This window comes from Pelecanus crispus, chromosome Z (genome assembly GCF_030463565.1).
Source record: "Pelecanus crispus isolate bPelCri1 chromosome Z, bPelCri1.pri, whole genome shotgun sequence".
Classification (NCBI taxonomy): Eukaryota; Metazoa; Chordata; class Aves; order Pelecaniformes; family Pelecanidae; genus Pelecanus; species Pelecanus crispus.
The window spans coordinates 73,846,463-73,867,922 of record NC_134676.1 but is presented as its reverse complement, the minus strand read 5'-3'; positions in this window follow the sequence as shown (position 1 = coordinate 73,867,922).

Sequence of the window (21,460 nt, the reverse complement as noted above, 5' to 3'; positions counted from 1 at the left end):
CAGCCACATACCTTCTGATTTTGTGCTTAAATGCGAGTAATCCTCTCTAAAATTTCCAAAGATTTTCTTAAGCATGCTCAACAGAATAACCTTTAAAATACCAACTTAAAAAACCAAAACAAACAAAAAAAACCCACCTCCAAAACATCACAGGATACATTTTAGAATAGGTTTCCACACTTAGACAAGAATAACCTGCTACGCAAATAGAGATGGGAGAGCAAGCCTCTAGGTGACAAGTTTGCAGAAAAGAATCTAAAAGTTTCCTGCATCACAAATGTAATAGCAACTAAAAATGTTTTGATATCATGAAAAAAGCAATAATCAATGTGGGCCACATAAACCGGAATACAGCTTGTAACAGAAATAATATGGTCTTACAGTTTTCCTCAGCTATTGGGAAATACATTTGGAAGACTTCAACTGGTATATCAAATTTTGAGCACAGAATCACTGGAGAAAATCCTGAGGAAGGAAATGAGTCTAGAAGATAGGAACTTGAGGAAGATTTAAAAATGGACTTGCTTAGACAACCAGATGAAGGGAAAACAGGATTATAACTTTTAAGTATATGTAAGGTAGCTGCATAAAAAAAAGGGAGCAGCAGTCTGCTCTCCACATTTAGAGAACAGAAAGTAATGGGATCCAACATCCTAGTCATGTCTAGATGTCTCCAACTTATAAGGCTAAATGGGTCACCACTAACACAAGAATCTATGCGTCAAGTTCCTTTGCATAGCTTGGACTTATCCCCTGAGGCCAGATTTCTGAAAAAAGCTAATATTAGAACCTAGATATTCTAAAGAACTGATCCCAGATTTAGGAAAACCATATACATTATGCAATTGGGATCCTGTTATTGTACAGGGTTCGCCCACCAAAAAATTATTTTCACTTCGCAAAATGCAAATTTCCCCAAACAACATTGAGTTCAAAAATTTAAAAAGAGGAAAAAAAGGGGTGGGGGGGGAGGGGGCAATACTTTTACATTTGTTAGAATTTCAAGTTGTTATTCTCTGTTGTTTTCACTATATTGCCATTTTTTAAGTGCAGCAGTTCATTTGCATAGTAATTACAAAATTTAACAAGTAGCATTAATGACCAAAAGAGGTACACTCCACTTAAATTACTGACATTACATTACACATTTTTAACTACATTTTAAAAATGTAAGCTCTTCAATCCTAATGTGCCATATAGATTCCCAAAGCTCAGCTATATACGTGTTTTAAGAAGGTAAAACCACTTCCCCAGTCCATCGTGAAAGCTCTGCTCTTTAGTGACTTCCAAAACCCTATTCATAAATACTGATTAGGCACTATTTCACCATAGGGTGCAGCATTACCAGCACAGCTCCCTACCCAGGGCCAAGTCAGAAATGCTAGTATAGTAAATCAGGCCAAATGTCCTGGTAATTCTATACGTGAAAGATGATCTTTAATAAATAGACATTAAGTAGGGACTCAGCTCATTTTATTTTTAGTTTGTAAGTGTCAAATGCCAGGGACCGATTTAAGGCAGAAAAGCTATGGGCAAGGAATGTGTAATGTGATTGCACCATTTAAAGGGAAAAAAGCTTGAAGGCACAGACTGTTTGCAGTCCGGCTGGCTGACAAACAGCAAAGGGAGCGGATCCAAGAGACAATACATTCTGCTAAATAATGGGACACACATGTTATCTGCTACCTTCTTGAAAGTGCCACAAATTAACCACTTCTACAGCTTCTCATGAAAGGCTTCTGTACACCTGCAGAGTTCTTTGACTGCTCTTTGGACTAGTGCCTCATAACAACATGTGAAGCATAAAATGTATTAAATGCATTAGGACTTTTGTTTTAATTGTAGAATGGTTACAGAAGCAGTGTAGAAATTACAGACCCCATTAGCCACCAGTCATACTTTATTCATACTCTTATAATCACTAAACACATAATTAACAGTTCCCTCCATTTTGTTCTTAAACATAGAATTTCATGAGGAAAAAAAGAAACACATTTCACCCACGATATTTGGGAGCAATTACACTAGCAGAGCCATTTCCCTGCCCCTGTGATAGCCCTGCCTCAAGCAAGAAATTTGGCTTCTCTCCGTTGCTTGAAGTGCGAGTAATTCTTGAATATTTGGCCATGCTGAAGTCTACAGCGCCCTTAGAGGCCGCTAGAGGGAGGATGACCTCATTTTGCAGCAGCTCGCTTTTCACCCAGAGATGTGCAGGTAAGGTACCAATTAATTACTGCACACGTTTCCTTTCTGATAAGCTTCTCTTAAAAAATGGCACTTCCAGAAATGACACCACAGCTGCTGGTAAACAACAATTCCAACATTGTTTCCAGAAATGTCGATTAGACCTGCAGGAAACACAACATGAACCTGGAGAATTGATTATTATTTCACTTGGAGATTTAGACCACCCAATACCATTTATCCCTCCATGAGTTCAGCAACCTATCTGAAAATAATGCAAGTCTTCAGTGTGGCTGAGTGTACTTTTCCACTCTTGAACTCCATAAAATTTGTCTACCATATTTGAAAGCATTATTCCTAATGCAGGAGAATTTGACAGGTGAGTTAGTGTTGACTGCCCTGAGAGCTCTCTCCTTCAGCCAAACCCATCTCTGATGGAAAGGGGTGAAGCCCGGAGAAGATAGTATGCCTGTTCCTCACCACGCTTAAGTTCCCAGGCTCTGCTGTAGATCTTACAAAATTTCTTGACAGAAATTGGCAGAGTCTTTGCTACATTAGAGATTGCACTTAAGAAGAAAACCTCCCTGTTCTAGTGAAACTCATACCCATGTGTGATCCAAAATTAGAGTCTTTGGCCCTTGGAGTACTACAACTACTTGCTTCCCACATCAAGTCCTTTCAGTGATAATAATTGCCCTGACAGAGCTATGTATGTGCATGAAGTAAGCATGACAGCATTGACGCCAGACCTGTGACCAACATGCCTAACATTAAAAATAGCACAAAGAAAAACTGCCTTGTCAAAGTTTTGTGCTTAGCTTGGCAAAGAGATTGCTTTTGCAACCTATGGTGTCTTCAACACTCTGACAGGTCTCTCATTACAACTCTCCAGAGAAATGGAGGAGGAAAACAGCCTTCAAGAGAATCAAGAAATCAGCCTGGTATGGTAAAAGATCACTAAACATTACCAGCAATGACAGAATGTTCAATTTCTTCCAGGAGTTTCCGAGCACTGTGCTGTGCAGGGAACCAAATACATTGCATTTTACTGCACTGGGACTTTAAGGATTTGCAGTGTAGAATGCAGAAATTTCCTCAGGGTGGTAAACAGAGAAATATTTTATTTTCTACAGAAAATACATTTTCCCCTATGTATTCTCTACATTCCCAACATCAGGAGCCTTAGTTTATCAGAATAATGTTTTTTCACTTTCTGAATGATGCAAAAGCCAAAAGGACTTTTTAGGTCAACATATGACCTTTCTGTGTTATCATGTGAAATTCTGTGGTATCATGACAAAACTGGTCATACAGCACTTTCACTGGAAGAAGAGGAAGACAGAGATTATTTTTTTGCTGACAACTCCAATTGCTCAAATTAACTCATTTTATTTATGTTAGTTTTATTTATGGGTCAAAATAGACTGTGATGATCCAGAAAGGAAAAATCCTCCTTCTTCCTTAGAGATCTTCTATCCAGTGCCCATATCAGAGTAGGTAACTCCAATGCTTTAATTTATATTAACTCTGTTTTCAAAGACAATCATCTCTACACCTGATACCTATAGATAGAGGTTTCATATAAATCAGAAAAGCATATAGGGGTGAGGGTGGGTAAAATTAATTAATATTAGGAAAATACTGAAATGCTTTGACTCAGTTTACCAGTGTACAGCTCAAAATATGTGGCTTACCACTGGAGGTATTAGTCAGCAACTTGCTGTTTTTGCATCTTGGTTTCTCTCAGCTAAAAGATGAGCTAACTTAGTGATTTAGATGACATTGCAATGCTACAAAATAGACAATACCACTGCAAAGCAATAGTTGGAACACAAAAGGTATTGTATATAACCACAACATGTTGACTAATCCCTGGCCCTTCACAAATATGCAAATATCATTCTTGTCTTCTTTTGGCCTATGGAGGAACACAGATTGATCAGTGACTTAGGCACCACTCACAGCTGCATCTCTATTTCTCCTGATTTCTAGCGTCAATGCTAGCTAAGTGAAGTGGAAACCACTTTCAAAATTGCAGTCATGTTCTCTGATGGTGCATCCAGTGAATGCACACATACACAATCATATGTAACAAAGGGAGTCACAGTTTGCTGTAAAAAAAAGTCTAGTTAGAACTTAATCATGCCTATGTAGCAGTTTAGGAAGGCTATAAAAGACAGTCAAGCCTCCTAGTATATTTTATGAAAACAAACATGCACCCATATTTTTCATAACATTTTTGCCTCATTTTAGCAAATACAGTTTGTCTCATTTTTGCAAAATATTATTTTGCTTAATGTTATCTGCATTGTAACATAATGATATTCTAAAAAAAAAAAAAAAAAAATCCCAGACTTGATAATAAAGGATAAATTCTTATATGCTTGCTACCATTTCAAATTTCAAAGGACAGACAGTAACAGCCTTGGCATTGCTTTTGCTGGCATTTGGGTAAATTGACTGTATAACAGTCCTTGGTTGTCCTTAACCAAAACTTTGTTGGACAGGTTCATTTACAATGTTCAAACAGAATGACCTTCCCACCTGGCTTAGAGGCCCCTAGATTGCTGTAAATGTGACCTGACATTTCCTTATGGGTGAAGTATTAGATTATAGCAAGGAATACAATAACATAATTTTATTTCAGAGTCTAAGTGAAAGTGATGGTCGAACAGATTAAGATGTAAAATTCCTTTGTAAAATTCAATTATTTATAATCTGATGCATACCCCTTGTTTTATCTGCCATATAATACAATTATTTTTTACAGTATAGTAGCTGTATTCATGGGTGCTGCTGACAAAACAAAAATAGTATCATTGCCAAGAGGGAGGTCAAAAACTTCAGAGGACAGTTATTCTGACTTCTGAAGTTTTATCTTTAAAATAAGAACAGCTGCAATTTTTGCAGATTTTTGTAATGGTATTTGGCTGTTAAGCTAATTTCTTTTTCACCTGTAATATTAGCCAGAACCATCAAGTTTTTAGCAGTCTTTTTACAATATCAATGTTTTAAATGACTAGATATTTTCATACTTTCCATGGTTTATCAGCAGCTTTATCTCAGTATCTAACTGTTTGCAATTTTTTTCCCACAATCAACTGGATGTCCCAGAGAGCCTAGGTGCAACTGTTTAGAAGTCTAGACATTTCATAAGTAAATCTTATTCAATTATTAAATACCTAAATGCCATCAATTCAAGTCAGTGAAACCACTGGATCAAAATCAGAAGTAGCAGCTAACATTGGATCCAAGACCTTTGATAAACTTTTAAAAATCTTTGCTCTTTCTGTGTAACTTTTAGGAGTCTTACGATGTTAAAAATTATAAGTAATTCCCTCAACTTCTCAGTTGTTCTACAAAGCACTACTGGTCAGATCACATTTTTGAAAGGCAGGGTGAGCTTATAGCAATTATTTTACTAAAATGAATGATATTTACAATGGAAACTTTCAATTTCTACCTTAAGTTACATAGTGCTTTTTCTTTGTTCCACTTTTTCTTTGTGATGTTTGAACTTGTGCAAAGTGTCTTTATAAGTAAACAGAAGCAAAACCAAGTTAATCAACTGGAAATACTATAAATTTCCAGAAACTCACACTGCCAATTCAATACCAACACAGAAAGTAGTCTGAAGACTCCATTATGTTTAATGGCTGTGCTGTGTTCTTCTCTTCATGAAAGTAATGCACACCACACAGACAACAAAAAAACCCAGGAACAAATCCTGGCAATGCTGTGAAATGAGCCACTAAGAACAGGCCATCTTTTCTTAGCCCAGCAGTTCTTAGTAAAGTCCACTGCTGAAAAAGTATTTCTGCAATCCCAATCATAAACTCAATGAACAAAAGGAAAGTAAAAACCCCAAATTCTCTCCTTTTCATCATGGAATATTTTAACCTTAAAATTATTTGGTATCATGGAGCACCTCCCACATTGTAATTCTGGCCCAGAAATTGCCTTTTCTCTATACTGTTTTAATGAAATGGGCAAATAACTTCCAGTATCAAACACCGAAAAAAATTCTGGCCAATGTAAGGGTTTGTTTAATCTCAGCTAAGCCCATAAAATTCTGTATTCATATCTAAACTGTTATTTCTGTATTTGGTCAACACCTCTGTCAAGACCTTGTAGATCACTCTGCATATATTATCTACCTTTGTGTAATCATTTTCCAAATAAAACTTTTGTTTTCTAGTAGTAATACAAGTTTCATGCCCTCTTAACCTACCGCCAGTCTGTATTTTTCCATCAGTCTTTGGATCTGACAAATCTATCTTTTTCTTAAGATTGTATTTAATAAAATATCAAGGGCAGCAAATTTTCTTAGTAGGTGTTCAGAATTTTGAAATCCATTAAAAGATGCTGCTGCCTGTATCATGAACAACTGAAGTTTCTCTTACTCCCCAGTTCATATTGTTTTGCTGTGAGAGAGCATCTTCCTACATGGCCAGGACCATTTGAGAAAGGGGAAATGGTATTATTTGTCAGCATGACTCAAACTTAGACATTTGAGATGAAGTCTTTAGTCTACCTAAACAAGTTAATACTGTTGTAGGTTACCTGCATACATAAAACATGTTTGTGAGGTCACAGAACACTAAACAGTTTTCTCTTCTTTTATTCTAGTTGTAAAACACTGCCTGTAATGTACCTTCAATGTCACATTGCCCGGAAAGGTGAAGGCAAGAGCAAATAGTAAGTACCCTTCACTTTTTGCTCCACAAAAAAATGACCATGCACAGAAATAGTGCTGAAGCTCCTAGGAGCAGAGTGACATTGCTATTTCCTAGTCTACAAGCTCTGCATCTCAGGAAATGTCTCCTACAGAGCAGTCTGATGCCTTGGGTTCAGACTTGGAATTCCTTCTGTTGATATCAGACCTTATTTTCTGTGTAGCTTTAACCTGAACCTCAGTTAACACAAGTATGATTTTGGGGAAGAGCTTTAGGGATATTATTAAATATACAAAAATCATTCAGTTGTTTAGAGGAACTTTTCATAAGTAAATCTGCATCATTTGCCCTTCAAGTAACAGCATTTAGCCATCTGTACACAAAGAGGGTTTCTTAACCACTTTGCAATATCCCAAAACAGAGTTGGAGTTTTTTTCAGTAAATCAAGTAAAAGGTATAAAAAATAAGAAAATAAAGAGGAAACAGTCTTTTGGTGTCTTTAAGGAATTAAAAAAAAAAAACCAACAACAACAACAAAAAAAAAACAAAACGAAAACCCAAAATCAAACCTCCCCCCCCCAAAACCCAGAAACTACATCTATCACAAGTCTATTGTATTCCAGTAAGTTCTTCCCACAGCACAGATTTGGCCACATTGGCCACATGGAAAAGAAAGAAGAAAAATCTTTTACTTCTATTTCAGTATTTTCAAATTAATAAAATGTTCCAGTCACTTACAACATATATTAATTACATTTTTAAAAAGAGCTTGAATTAATTGAAAACAACTTAATTAAAACTGGTTTTTTTATAGTGAACAGAAATGCAAGAAGTGCATATCCTGCAGCACATCTATCACATTACCCTATCTCCATTTCAATTCCATATTCAAAGACAGCACAAGACCAGCAAGTTAGTAAAGCACTAGAATGTTTAAGGAGTGCTGGCACAATATAGAGTCATGCTGGATTAGTATGTTTTCTCCTTCCTCTCCTTTTCATCCATCTTTGCAAGAAATTGTAGATGTTTTCTAGTTATACTGGTCACCTTTTTCATGCAGACCTGTTTAGTTTCTTTATTACAATAGATAATCTGATTTGGGAGGATAATTACTATTGAAATGAGAAAAAAAATATTCTTCCAAAGCAGGTTCATCTTCAGCAGATATTTATGTATACTGAGTTTTTGGAAGTGTATACACAGTCCTTTTTGAAGATTGTTGCTCTTGTTGGAGAGACAGCTGGACATCTTATGGATCAAATCCTCAACCACTGCAGCTTTAAACTAAATCCAGCATTGATTTTAGCTCACTCTACCAAAACAAAAAAAAAAAAAAAAAAAAAAAAGCCCAACACCATGTAAACACTCATGTTATGCTTCAATTTCTGTTATGCCACCTCTGCTATAAGTGGCAACAATTTGCAGAAGCCATGCAGGGCACTAACCACTGTTGCTCTCCCCGTGCATCCAGTGCCAGCAGGGCAAGAGGTCCCATCAAAATCCTCAAGCAAACCAAACTGCACCACCAGAGGCATGATGCCCAACTTATGTGTCATGGTTTAACCCCAGCCAGCAACTAAGCACCACTCAGCCACTCACTCACGCCCCCTACCCCAATGGGATGGGGGAGAGAATCAGAAGAGTAAGAGTGAGAAAAACTCCTGGGTTGAGATAAGAACAGTTTAATAATTGAAATAAAATAAAGTAAAACAGTAGTAGTAATAATAACAATATAATAATGATAATAATAATAACAATAATAATATACAAAGCAAGTGATGCACAATGCAATTGCTCACCACCCACTGACTGATATCCAGAAAGTTCCCGACGAGCAATCGCTCCCTCCAGCCAACCCCCCGCGGCTTATATACTAAGCATGATGTCCTATGGCATGGAATAGCCCTTTGGTCAGTTTGGATCAACTATTCTGGCTGTGCCCTCTCCCAGCTTCTTGTGCACCTGGCAGAGCATGGGAAGCTGAAAAGTCCTTGACTAACATGAGCAGTGTTTAGCAACAACTAAAACATCAGCGTGTGATCAACATTCTTCTCATCCTAAATCCAAAACAGCACTATGCCCACTACTAGGAAGAAAATTAACTCTATCCCAGCTGAAACCAAGACATCTCTCAAGGTCCCTTCCAACCCAAAGCATTCTATGATTCTATGATTCTATGATCATGCTAAGCCAGTGCTAGATAACAGTAGAAAAGCAGTAATTGCCCCTGTGCTTACCTTGGGATAAAAGTGTGCACAGAATTGGTTACTACAGAGCAGGGGACAGGCTGTAACGAACCAGTTCATGCTGAAGGAACGTGTTTGTTTATTCACAGCCCCAGCAAAAATGAGAACCAGGAGGGTCTGGCATTTCCATGTGTGGTTTTTCCACATATGTAGATGGAAATATTTGTAATGTGACTGTGTTATCTGATACTGGTTGGAGTTCTGCTGCAAGGATTCAGTGCTTTAGCAGAAATTTATTTGGTGTGATAGAACATTGTCTATGTAGATTTTTGGTTTAACTTTCTGCTTTAAAAGCCTTTTTAAAACCTCACTGTTGAAACTGTTAACCGAAACCTCTCCATTCTCTCAAAAATACCCCATTTCAATGATATAGTGCATAAAGCTTCAAAGGTTTATATATATGACTCTAATCAGTCTAAGTAATAACATTACACACAATTTTCCTTTCTGATTGAAATTAGCACAAAAGAGAAAAATGGTTTTAGTATTAAAAGCATGGGTCAGCTCCCTGTTTTAGTGTAGACTGTCATTTGTAAAGGCTAAATAGTCATTAGCACAGTGACAGAGTAATAATTAAATTAGATTATCTTTTTACAGTATGACAAAAAAAGCCATAGCATCATTTTTGCTTCCTCTCTTTACATTAGCAAAGGTTACTTTCAACTTATTTTCTTGGTTTTCTCTTTACATTAGGTCAGCAGACTCACAGATATAAAACAAAGCCAGGCCAGTTAATTAACATTTGCTGATTGAAGAAACAGTTGAAATAAAATGCATGGTGAATAGCCAATACGATTCAGCAGAATTTGGACCTTCTGGGCATGGGACTCATATTAAACAAATGAGAATTCCTATTAAGAAATGTGAAATTATAATTTAATAAGTATAGTGGTAAACACAATATATTTAAAATCTAAATGAAATTATTTTGATCCAAAGAATTTTGTAAAGGGGAAGCTTTACAAAGAGTAAAGAATCTGTCCTACAAATGCAGCTTGATGACATGTAAAAGGCAAACATTTTAGATTACACAGGGTAGTTCAACTCATAATGACAAGAGAGGGAATGCACACAAGCAGATCTTTTTGTAAGGTAATAAACTTAGATACCTGAATGAAAAATTTCATATATGTTAATAAGGATAGAAAAAAGGAATAAAAACAATACCAAGATTGCACAGTTGCTGTGTGGGAAAAGTGTGCACAGTTTAGAAAATAATGTTGATGGATAATCCAAAAGTCTGAGGTAGTTTTGTTATTTTGTATGAACTACTGTGTATGCAAACAGAAATCCTCAAACTTTCATCATATCATATTTTTTACAGTTAACTGCTTTCAAAACTATTTTTCAAAATCTTGACCAAAATTACTAGAAAATTTTAAGGAATAGAGTTAATATTTATAAACTATTAAAAATAGTCCAAGTTCTAGTCTGTTGGAAGGGAATTGAATTCTAAAGTTAACACTCATGAAAATTTCTTTATAGCATGCGTTGTGGCAGTATAGCATGTGTTTGCCTAGACTCAGACATTCATTCTTCAGTTCTGATTTGGTGCCTGTGCTAAGGTGCAAATGCTACGAATAAAAGAATAATTTACTTCTTTAGGCTAATATGCCCCTTAGTCTCCTTGCCAACACTGACATCTGCATTTGTAGTTTTACTAGCTCCTTTTCTTTTCATTGCACCTGTTCTATGGAAAGTTACTGCTGCTGTGATAAACTGAGACTGAAAGTCCCTCTTCAGAAGTGAACACCAAGTCACTGAGTCACTGCTCATGGGTAGCGTAAGTACCCTGTTGTGGTTTAAATCTGTTTCCTGCCAGAAAATGCTGAACTGAAACTTTATTGCAAAAGAGTGAAAGAATACCCTGTAAGTATTCTGCTAAAGTCCTATGACACTCTAAATATTTGGTACTCCCTTCTTCTGATACATACAACTTTCCCATCAAAATCAAACTATCTTTACAAGACTGAAACTACTTACAAGTAATTGGCAGTGGCAAGAATGTTGCAAGGAGGGAAAGAAGGGTGTCAAGCCAAGCCGAACTATTTTTGTAATAGATTTGTAAATGAAAAGTAACAATGATTGAGTTGAAAAAGTCAGCATAACAGGTACAGTGAATACATTTTTTTAAAAACTGTTTTATTCCCTCCTCCTAAAAACTTTTTAAAAAATCTGCTATTTAGCAATATTAAGAGGAATTTGATTTTGATTGCTCTTTTGATTTGAGCAACATATGTAATAAGTGGAAATAATATTAAGGGGAGAAAAGAGTGTGCCATTTTCCTGACACTCTAGCTAAGGGTGTGAGGAAAATAAGCTGCATATAGAAAAACATTTCCCAGAAAAGGGTACTAGAAAAACTGGGAAACGGAGACCACAGTTACATACTGTGAATTTGGCGAGAAGATCTGCATGCCAATCTCCACTACCACTCCATGCTGTGAAGCCTGGTGCTTCCCCAGCTCTGATACGCTGCTCTTGCCCGTGCCCTCCTCCAGCAGTCTTTTGCTCCTGCTTACCACCCTGCCTTTCTGCTTGACAGCCATCACTGGCTGCAATGCAAGCTACACAACAGTGGCAATGTTTTCGCAATTTTTCACACTGCTCTGGTATTTTGGATCACTAATACAAGTCTCTGTGGACACACTGGTTAGAACAAGTGCTTCAGCAACATATTTACAAGACGCTTTGTTCAGCTTTTGTTCAGCTAAAACTGTTTCCTCCGCTCTCTCTCTTGCCTCAAAGGAACTATCACTCACACAAGAGTTCATCTTTTGCATACAAATTACTGACAAGATGTAGCAGCATTAGTAATTATATACGCTACCTCAGAAAACATGAGGAAAAATAAAGCAAGAGTTTCCAGACGGTACAAATTTTCTCTTTAGTCATTAAAAGTAAAAGGCAAATTTGGGATATGTATGCATGTGAAGTTAGTATATTAATTTAAATTACTAGACAGCTGTAATTTGTCCAGGATATACTGGAAGGCTCATCCTGTATTTTTTTCAACCAAGATGAGAGCCACCAGCACCGAAACCTCTTTCTCAAAAGAAGTGTTCTGTATAAGTCTCCTCCAGCAAAAAGACATTCAGAAAAAACTGTGAGTGGACAACAGAAAGTCCTGAGCAATTTTTCTTTCTTTCTGAAAGCCAAGCCACTTTTATGGGTTTCAAAACAGGTACCTCATAAGCTGCAGAGATACTCAAAATCACTAGCCACCCTGGAAATCTTGATCAGGGGAAAAAATATTTAAGCATGATTTTAATATTTTTTGCTGTGGTTGTCTTTATCTCTGACTTTTCTGTGAAGCTGAGATACAACTATGTTGCCTTTACAAAAAGAGTGCAACAGACCACAGCAGGGTTTATTTTTCCATGTGCTTAACTGTATTCTTACCCTAATGGATGAACCTCGAAGACTGGGAAACTGTGTTAAGATAAGTCTCTTATCTGTTTGGGGAACTTATTTTCAGAGTGGTTTATCTTCCATATAGGCTCTTAAATAAAGAGACCAGGTGTTTAAAAGCATTCAATCATTTTTCTTCTCTATGTCTCCATAGGCACTGCTGTGCTGGAACAGACATGACGCTAGAGCTGAATTTGGTTCCTGCTATGTAACAGCAGGAACAACTGGGAAGCAGATCCAGGGCAACCCTGCTGGTTACCCCATAAAAGAATTCTTGGGCACACCCTGCTTATCAGGATGCACCTGAAAGTGTGCATGAAGCAGCTCGTTCTCACAGCTGTGTAGTGGTCTTCTGCACATCTGTCCAGAAGCTGTCCTGTGGCCAGTGCAAGGCAGACTCGTGAATACAAAGGTTTGCCTGGAAAGAAGAACACCTTGTGCCACATGTGTAGGCAGATAATGCAGGCAGGCTGTCCTGAGACTGAGTCTGGGGTCCTTAAGGAAAACATGGCCATGAATTACCAGATGTCATGAGTGCACTGAGCTTCCTGCAGTCCCTGAAGAGGCAAATGTAAATATAGACAATTCTTGTGTGATGCTGAGGGACTTTACCTTTTCCCTGCTGAGCAAAGGCAGTCCCCTGCTCTACATAAAATATTCTGTGTGTTTCATTTTCTAATCTCTAAATCTGTCATGACTGCAGCCCCTAACACTCTGCACCAGCATGTTCAGCAGTAGTTATGAAAAGCATATTATTGCTTTTGTACATTTATTAGTGTTTAAAATGGCATAGTACAGGAAAGACATTTCCAAATTCCCCTGTTGCAGCTTTTGCATCTGCAGATACTGCAGGGACAGTATTTACTGTGAAATTCCTGTCAGAGAGCACAACCTGCTTTAGTGACAGGGATATTTTCAGTGGGTTTTCTGTGCTCATGGACCTGAAAACCTAACTACCCTGTCAGGATTCATGCTAAGGATTCCTTTCAAAAGTCCTGTTTGTGCAGATTTAAATGCTCCTTGGAGTTAGTTATTGTGAATAAATAAGTCAATAACACCCAAATGTCTAGTGCATGTTTCTTTACAAAGTACTGCATGTTCATGTTATGCACTGAGAAGCAGCGTACTCAATAGCTCAGATTACTGAGCCAGAACTGAGAAATCTAGGTTTTATCCTAGCTCTGCCATGATTTATTGTGTAATTCTTGGACAATCCCTTCATCTTTCCAAACTTCTAATTCTTTTGCTTTTTGTGTTGTAGTTATTTAGAATACAGTATCTCCCATGACAAACACCTTCTCCCTTTGGCCTTTAGAACAAGGAGATATGACCTGAAGTGCAACACCTAAATTCAGATTGCTTAAACTGTACTGATGCTGCAGTAAACAAGAAGCATTAACGTAAATATTTCCTTTTTACCACAAATACATGTAGCATTTCTTGTTTATTCCAGTACTGCTAACTATTGCTGAATACAGTCAGGAGTGCAAGGAAAATGTTTTACTTCTGCATTTCATGCAAAGCAGTTGTTTGGTTTGAAGCCATTTGTTTTTATATTCCAGATGTGATTCCCCAGAGCAGGTCACAAATAACTCTCATTCATCCCAGGACCAAAAAAGAGATTCCAAAACCTAGGGAAATAAGACTAGCCTTTTGCTGTTGTAGGTATTTTTTTCAAGTTCATTGTTTTAGCTTGCGTTTGGGACACTTTTTTACTTACTGCTCATACTGGAAAAATGTTCTAAAACATCCTTCCTCAGGCAATTTACTTATAAGCCTGTTAATGGAAATTTGGCTTTTTTTTTTTTTTTTAAGTGAACTGTTCCAAGTCAAAAATAAAAACTTGCCTTTTCACCCTGCAGGTAGACAGTATTTTACTTTTGACTCCAAAATAGCAATGGAATTGGAGAAATCCCTTTGAGAAAACTGCAATAGTCTAACTTCAAAAAGGAGAAGCTGTGGTGTAGTGTAGACACACAACACCTATCCTGGGTAGTGATACCTTTCTATGCACAGCAGCTGAGGCACCAATACTGAGCAGAAGATAAATTACCTTGCACTGACCTGTAGTTTGGCCAGCTCAGCTGCATCTGCAGAACTGCCCAGACACTGCAGCATAGATATAACCTTGTTTATAACACTTCAATGTTTCCACTGGATGTTTCAGTCCTGCTTTAAATACAACCTTTTGCAAATTGAATACATTATTCAGACTTTGCCTGTTCTAGAAAACTGACCTGATACTGGGGTTTTTTGGAATGGGATTATTGTCTTAGTGTGGACACTTCATCCCACTACAAAAGGTGCTTTACCTGCCATAGCTACTCCTGTACAGGAATGATAATAAACTATACAGGTGTAAATCAATTTTAAATGGCTATAAATTCCCTTATTCTCAGGATTCAAGCTGTGGCAACTTTATGGTTTTAAAAAATAATTTCATATTTGCTTAAATCTGTAACAAAAAGACCAGATTTACTGATTTTAGCTAAATGAAAAAAAAATCCCACAACCCTTCCCCAACATTTTAAAGGAAGAATCACTGTAAGGATTTGCACTACTTCTACTCAACATAATTTTTTTACAAAACAGAAGAGAAACTGCTGTAAAATTTCTCCCATATACAAAGGTTTACCTCCTGGGCTAAGAAGTCCATTCCTCTTTTACCCTATTAGCTACTGCTATTCCCAACTCCCTTAGAAGAATAGGATGAAAAATAGAACAGCATAAGTCTCTTTCACTCTCACAAATATTTCTCTGAGAAACAGCACACAAGAGAATATTGTATGTAAGTTAGTTTGTTCTCTCAGTATTGTCAGCTAATGGATAGGCTTAGTTTTGAGTAAATTCAAGTAAGAATGCCTAAGTTCAGGAACATACAATCCCAAACACCAAATACTTAGCAGTTTTCACTCTTTGGCCTTAGTGTTTGGGAAAGTGCATTGCAAATTCACATACATAGGTATTTGAATAAATCCCAGTTGGGTTAGATTAAATCTAGCAGGTGGTTTTGGCAAGTGAACAGGAATGCTAACCCTGATCCTACTTACTACTGTAGTTTAGACCTTCTCCAGCAACCCACCCAGCTTCTGCATTGTCCCATGCCCTTCAGGACTGTCATGACCAAGGCGTGCTGCAAAAAGGCTGGGTTTCAGTGCAACCTGACTAGCACATGGTAAAACTTACCTTGCCAGCTATGCTAAGGCTGCACAAAAGCCTAAAGAAGCTGAGGGAATCAGCACAGTCCCTAGCAATCCTGAGGCTCATGCCACTTTTATTTCAAAAAAAACCTGACATTAAATGTCTCAGATCAACAGATCTCAGCTGGCCCTGGTGGCCCCTGCACACCTGTGTCCTCTGCAGGGCTCATCCGTGTTATCTGGTGCCTCACAAGGAGCTCTGCAGTACACTTCATTGGTGATGATGGATAAACTGCCCTGGTCAGTATTTTGTCACAGTGATGCTGTCCCTGCATGCCTTCACCCCTGGTGCAGCTGCAGCACACTTGAGAGGTGTGTGAACAGTGTCACAGAAGTTTTGCATGCTTTTGCAATGAACACAGCCCCGGCTTACATCAGCTCTTCTCCCCTGCTTTTATGCCCATACTGGCCTTATCTAAAGCTTTGCTTAAATGCTAATGTTTGTATAATTTGCTGCCTCTCTTGCTGATCTGTGATGAAAATGTAGGTTGTTACACTTCATCTCAAGCAAGGCACTGACTGCGTCATTGGTCCCAATACACTAATCCTGGTGTCTACCCTTGACAAAGGCATTTGTGTCATTAGCCTCGTTCAAGGTTATAAAATGTAAAAATAACTACAGCCTTGTGACTTAAAGGTTCTGCAGTTTAAAAAGAAAGACATTAAGAAATATCACAGCTTTGGGCTTACAGAAAACAGTATCTAGCAGAGCACACTATTCAACCTTTACTCAGGATGATATTGACATTGTTGTAATTCATCAAGCTATTATCAATCTACAGATTTATAAAGCAAATCAGGACTAGAAAATCCTGTCTGTATGCAGACCTGTTCATTTAACACTGCAGCAGCAAACAAGGGTCAGATCTTTAGGCAGGTATAAACTGTATGATTTTCTTCAGCTTCCAGGAAGAAAATTTGCATAGCTCTGAAGATTTTCTCTTCATTTCTCTCCTAAACTTTTGCATTCTGATTTACGCTATTAAACAATGCAGCCAAAGAGGTGCATAAAAGTCAGGTTTGATATTTCATTCCTTTCTTGCACTTTCATTTTCAGAGTGTGAAGAGTATCTACCTGACAGGGAATATAAATATGAGGTCCATATTTCTAACTAATCTATGCTTGTTGAGGCAAATTACATCTCTCAGCATATGCATAAAGTGTCATAGAATCATAGAATTCTTTAGGTTGGAAAAGACCTTTAAGATCATCCAGTCCAACCATTAACCTAACATTAACAAGTCCACCACTAAACCAATTAAGGGTACAGTAGCAATTTCACGTTTCCTGGCTTGGTGACTGGATTATTTTTAATGAAAGTAAAAACTAGGAGTCCTTAATATTGGAAAGGACCTCTAAGATCATCAGTCCAACCATCAACCCAACACCACCATGCCCACTACACCATGTCCCAGAGTGCCACATCTACCTGTTTTTTGAACACTTCCAGGGATGGTGACTCCACCACCTCTCTGGACAGCCTAGTCCAATGCTTAACTACTCTTCCCGTGAAGAAAATTTTCCTAATATCCAATCTAAATCTCCCCTGACGCAGCTTGAGCCCATTTCCTCCTGTCCTATCGCTAACTACTTGGGAGAAGAGACCGATGCCCACCTCACTACACCCTCCTTTCAGGTAGTTGTAGAGAGCAATAAGGTCTCCCCTCAGCCTCCTCTTCTCCACACTAAACAATCCCACTTCCCTCAGCCACTCCTCAGAAGACCTGTGCTCCAGACGCTTCACCAGCTTCATTGCCCTTTTCTGAACACGCTCCAGCACCTCAATATCTTTCTTGTAGTGAGGGGCCCAAAACTGGACACAGTATTCCAGGTGCAGCCTCACCAGTGCTGAGTACAGGGGGACAATCACCTCCCTGCTCCTGCTGTCCACACTATTCCTGATACAAGCCAGGATGCTGTTGACCTTCTTGGCCACCTGGGCACACTGCTGGCTCATGTTCAGCTGGCTGTCAACCAGCACCCCCAGGTCCTTTTCAGCCAGGCAGCTTTCCAGCCACTCTTCTGGAAGCCTGTAGCGTTGCATGGGGTTGTTGTGACCCAAGTGCAGGACCCGGCACTTGGCCTTATTGAACCTCATACAGTTGGCCTCGGCCCATCGGTCCAGCCTGTCCAGGTCCCTCTGCAGGGCCACCCTACCCTTGAGCAGATTGACACTCCCACCCAATTTGGTGTCATCTGCAGATGTACTGAGGGCACACTCAATCCCCTCATCCAGATCATTGTTAAAGATATTGAACAAGACTGGGCCCAGAATGGAGCCCTGGGGAACACCGCTTGTGACTGACCGCCAACTGGACTTAACTCCATTCACCGCTACTCTCTGGGCTCAGCCACCCAACCAGTTTTTTACCCAGCAAAGAGTACACCTATCCAAGCCATGAGCTTCCAGGTTCCTAAGGAGAATGCTGTGGGAGATGGTGTCAAAGGTTTTGCTGAAGTCCAGGTAGATGACGTCCACAGCCTTTCCTTCATCCACCAGGAGGGTCACCAGGTCACAGAAGGAGACCAGGTTGGTCAAGCAGGACCTGCCTTTCATGAACTCATGCTGGCTGGGCCCGATCCCCTGGTTGACCTGCACATGCCTGTTGAGCTCACTCAATATGAACCGCTCCATAATCTTTCCCAGCGCTGAGGTCAGGCTGACAGGCCTGTAGTTCCCCAAGTCATGTCAATGATCCATTCCCAGCAAAATTTCCATCAGTTTCTCCAACAGCAGTTTTGCCAGAATGGAGACTGGAATCAAAGTGAAGAAAAATATTGGCTACATACAAATTACTTGTAAATCTGTTGTTAATGTTGCTGGGACTGATGTCTCAGGCAGTGATTCCAGGTCATTTATCCCCCTTGAAATCCTGGCATATTTAATGATTTCATAAGAATCTTTCTAAAGAAAGTATATGTTAATATAGAAAAGAACTCAAAAAATAAGCCAACATTATCAAAATCTAATAGGCAGATTAAAAAAAAAAATCCTTTCTTAAAATCTCATAGCTTTCAAGTCTTATTTTTGGAGGTTCTGAATGCTTATGATGACACACAAGCATTCATAGAATCATAGAATCATAGAATGTTTTGGGTTGGAAGGGACCTTTAGAGGTCATCTAGCCCAACCCCCCTGCAGTGAGCAGGGACAGCTTTATCTAGATCAGGTTGCTCAGAGCCCCATCCAAACTGTCCTTGAATGTTTGAATGTTGCCAGGGATGGGGCCTCTACCACCTCTCTGGGCAACCTGTTCCAGTGCTTGACCACCCTCATTGTAAAAAACTTCTTTCTAATGTCTAGTCTAAATCTATTCTTCTTTAGTTTAAATCGGTTATTCCTTGTCCTCTCACAACAGGCCCTATTAAAAAGATTCTCCCCATTGTGTCACACAGATGAAGAAGTCAGGAGTCAGACTTTCAGTAGAGGTTTCTTGCATGTAGGTAGTGAAAACAGTGGTCACCTTTCATCTATTCCTTGCCCATTCTGGTCACACAGTAAAGCAGGAACATCTTTCCACTGCCTAGACCTAACTGTACTCCTTCAGGCTTAGAGAAATACCAGCTGGAGATTGCTCTGAGAGTTACAGCCAATGTGCACAAGGGCAGGGCTGCCACCCAGAGGGACCAGGGTAGGGTGAGAGGGGAGCCAACAGGGCCACATAACATTTGGGGCAGGAGCAATGTGCAGCCCTGCAGAACCCCAGCAATGATGCCAGTGGGGCCAGGGGCACCTCTGGAGAGAAGGTCCTGTGATTTAAGTAAGATTAGGATTGTTCCTCAACTAATAAGCAAACTCTTCACTAAGGATGCAAAATCAAGAACATTTCTGGAGGTCTGATTTTCCCCTTAAAATTTTTAATGGAACCAAAACAAAAAAGCTTTTGAAAAGGTAAGGTGGAAAATAGGAAGCTTGCGATGCATGTCTTCAACTCATTAAGCTTTCCTTTTTGGAAAATATATACTACAGTGTATTACAGCTAAATTAAATACGGTGAATAGATGTCTCCTAAGGGGATAAACTAAATTAAACCAGGAAGAAACCAAATCTAATTGTATTTCATTTTGTATAATGAAGCAGCAGGAATTCCTTATTCTGACTCAGTTCTTTACCTTTGGTAAGACTTACACTTCATCAATTAGAATAATATTTTTTTTCACTTTGAACCAAAAAAGTCAGACGAGGAAAATAATAGAAAACAAAATAGCTTTCAAATCTTCCTGCATTTTATATGTCAAGGATATACAGCAAGTTATCAAAAAGTCTGAAGTTCCTGCTTGCAAATTATACCATACATTATACATATTCTGCATCTACTTGTTTAAATTATAGGGAAAAAATTATATGATCTAGTTAACAAGATTACATTTTAGGTTTAAAAAATCCATTAAGTTATAAACATGACTCCCCTTATAACAGACAGATATAAAACACTGGAGTCATTATGGTGTATCAACACTCCAGAAATAGATAAATAGACAGAAAAAGAGGACACAGTACACAAGAAAAGCTATATTTAACATCACATGGGAAAAGTGATATAACAAGAAAGTTAACTCTTAAAAGAAATGGATATTAAAAAAAAGATTTAAGCCTGTGCCATTCACAGATTAAAAGGCACACATCAGATATAGCACTAAGCATCCAAATGTCCTCGGCACTTTTTGACCATTGTGTTTTGTGAGGATCACTGGAACAAAATGAGAAGGTTTGCACATTGGTATGAAGTGCCCAGAGCCTGCCTTACCTTAACCACACCACTGTGAAATGGCTCCAGGGCTGGGCAACACTACACCTCCATGACTGGAGTCTCTATGCCAGCATATTTGGGTCTTGCAACACATTTCTGAGATGCTCTGTTGGAGCTACTCAGTGAAGGATGGGTTATTTTTTGTGACATTATAAGCAGCAGGGACAGTGAACACTGAACATTAGGCAGTATTAAAAATTAATTAAATATAGCAACAGTCAAGTATTTCCTTGTTAGCATATTGACAGATAACAACACTTCACAAGCATCTATCTTTAGTGTACTTACTTCACCAAATACAAACAAACCTCCATTTGAACGGATCTGAGCTTACAAATTGTAAGATTGAAAGAATATCGAGTTTTCCATGAAAATATCTAACGTGATCAGGTTTGCCATACTCCTGGGAATGCACAGTGCATGAAGTGAGTCTAAGAGTTACTGGTGAAAAAACAGGCAAAGAGGTAATACCAATTAACATCAAATTGCACACACTGCTAAAGCTCATAAGCGTGGAATAGCTTCACAGCTTCTACTTTTCTTGTTTGCAGACCAGAAAATGTAGGATGGTCCCTCCAAATTTCCATTTATCCTGATTCATCGCTTCTTTATGGAAAGTCTGTCAATGGGCATTTATAGCTGCTTTGCCAAAAGGAAAAGAGGGGCCAAAGAGTCATTTATCAAACTGATAAACTTTTCCCCAATCCTTATTTGTCTGATTAAGGGCTGCAACACTGAAAATTGCATGCAAGAGATGTGTTTCATGATGGTTCCATGAGTTTCATGGCTTTTCAACACACGGCTCCAATTCTTAGCACTAGTGACACTGCAGAGAGAGTGCAGGGTCCAGATTTAGGCTCCCAGTTGGACGACAGGCCTTGATGTATAGTAACAAGTCCAGTGGAGGGTTCCCACAATGGTCAGGGCTAGAGCACAGGATGTATGAAGGAGGTAGAGGCTGCTGGGATGTCTTAGCCTGGGGTCAAGAGAA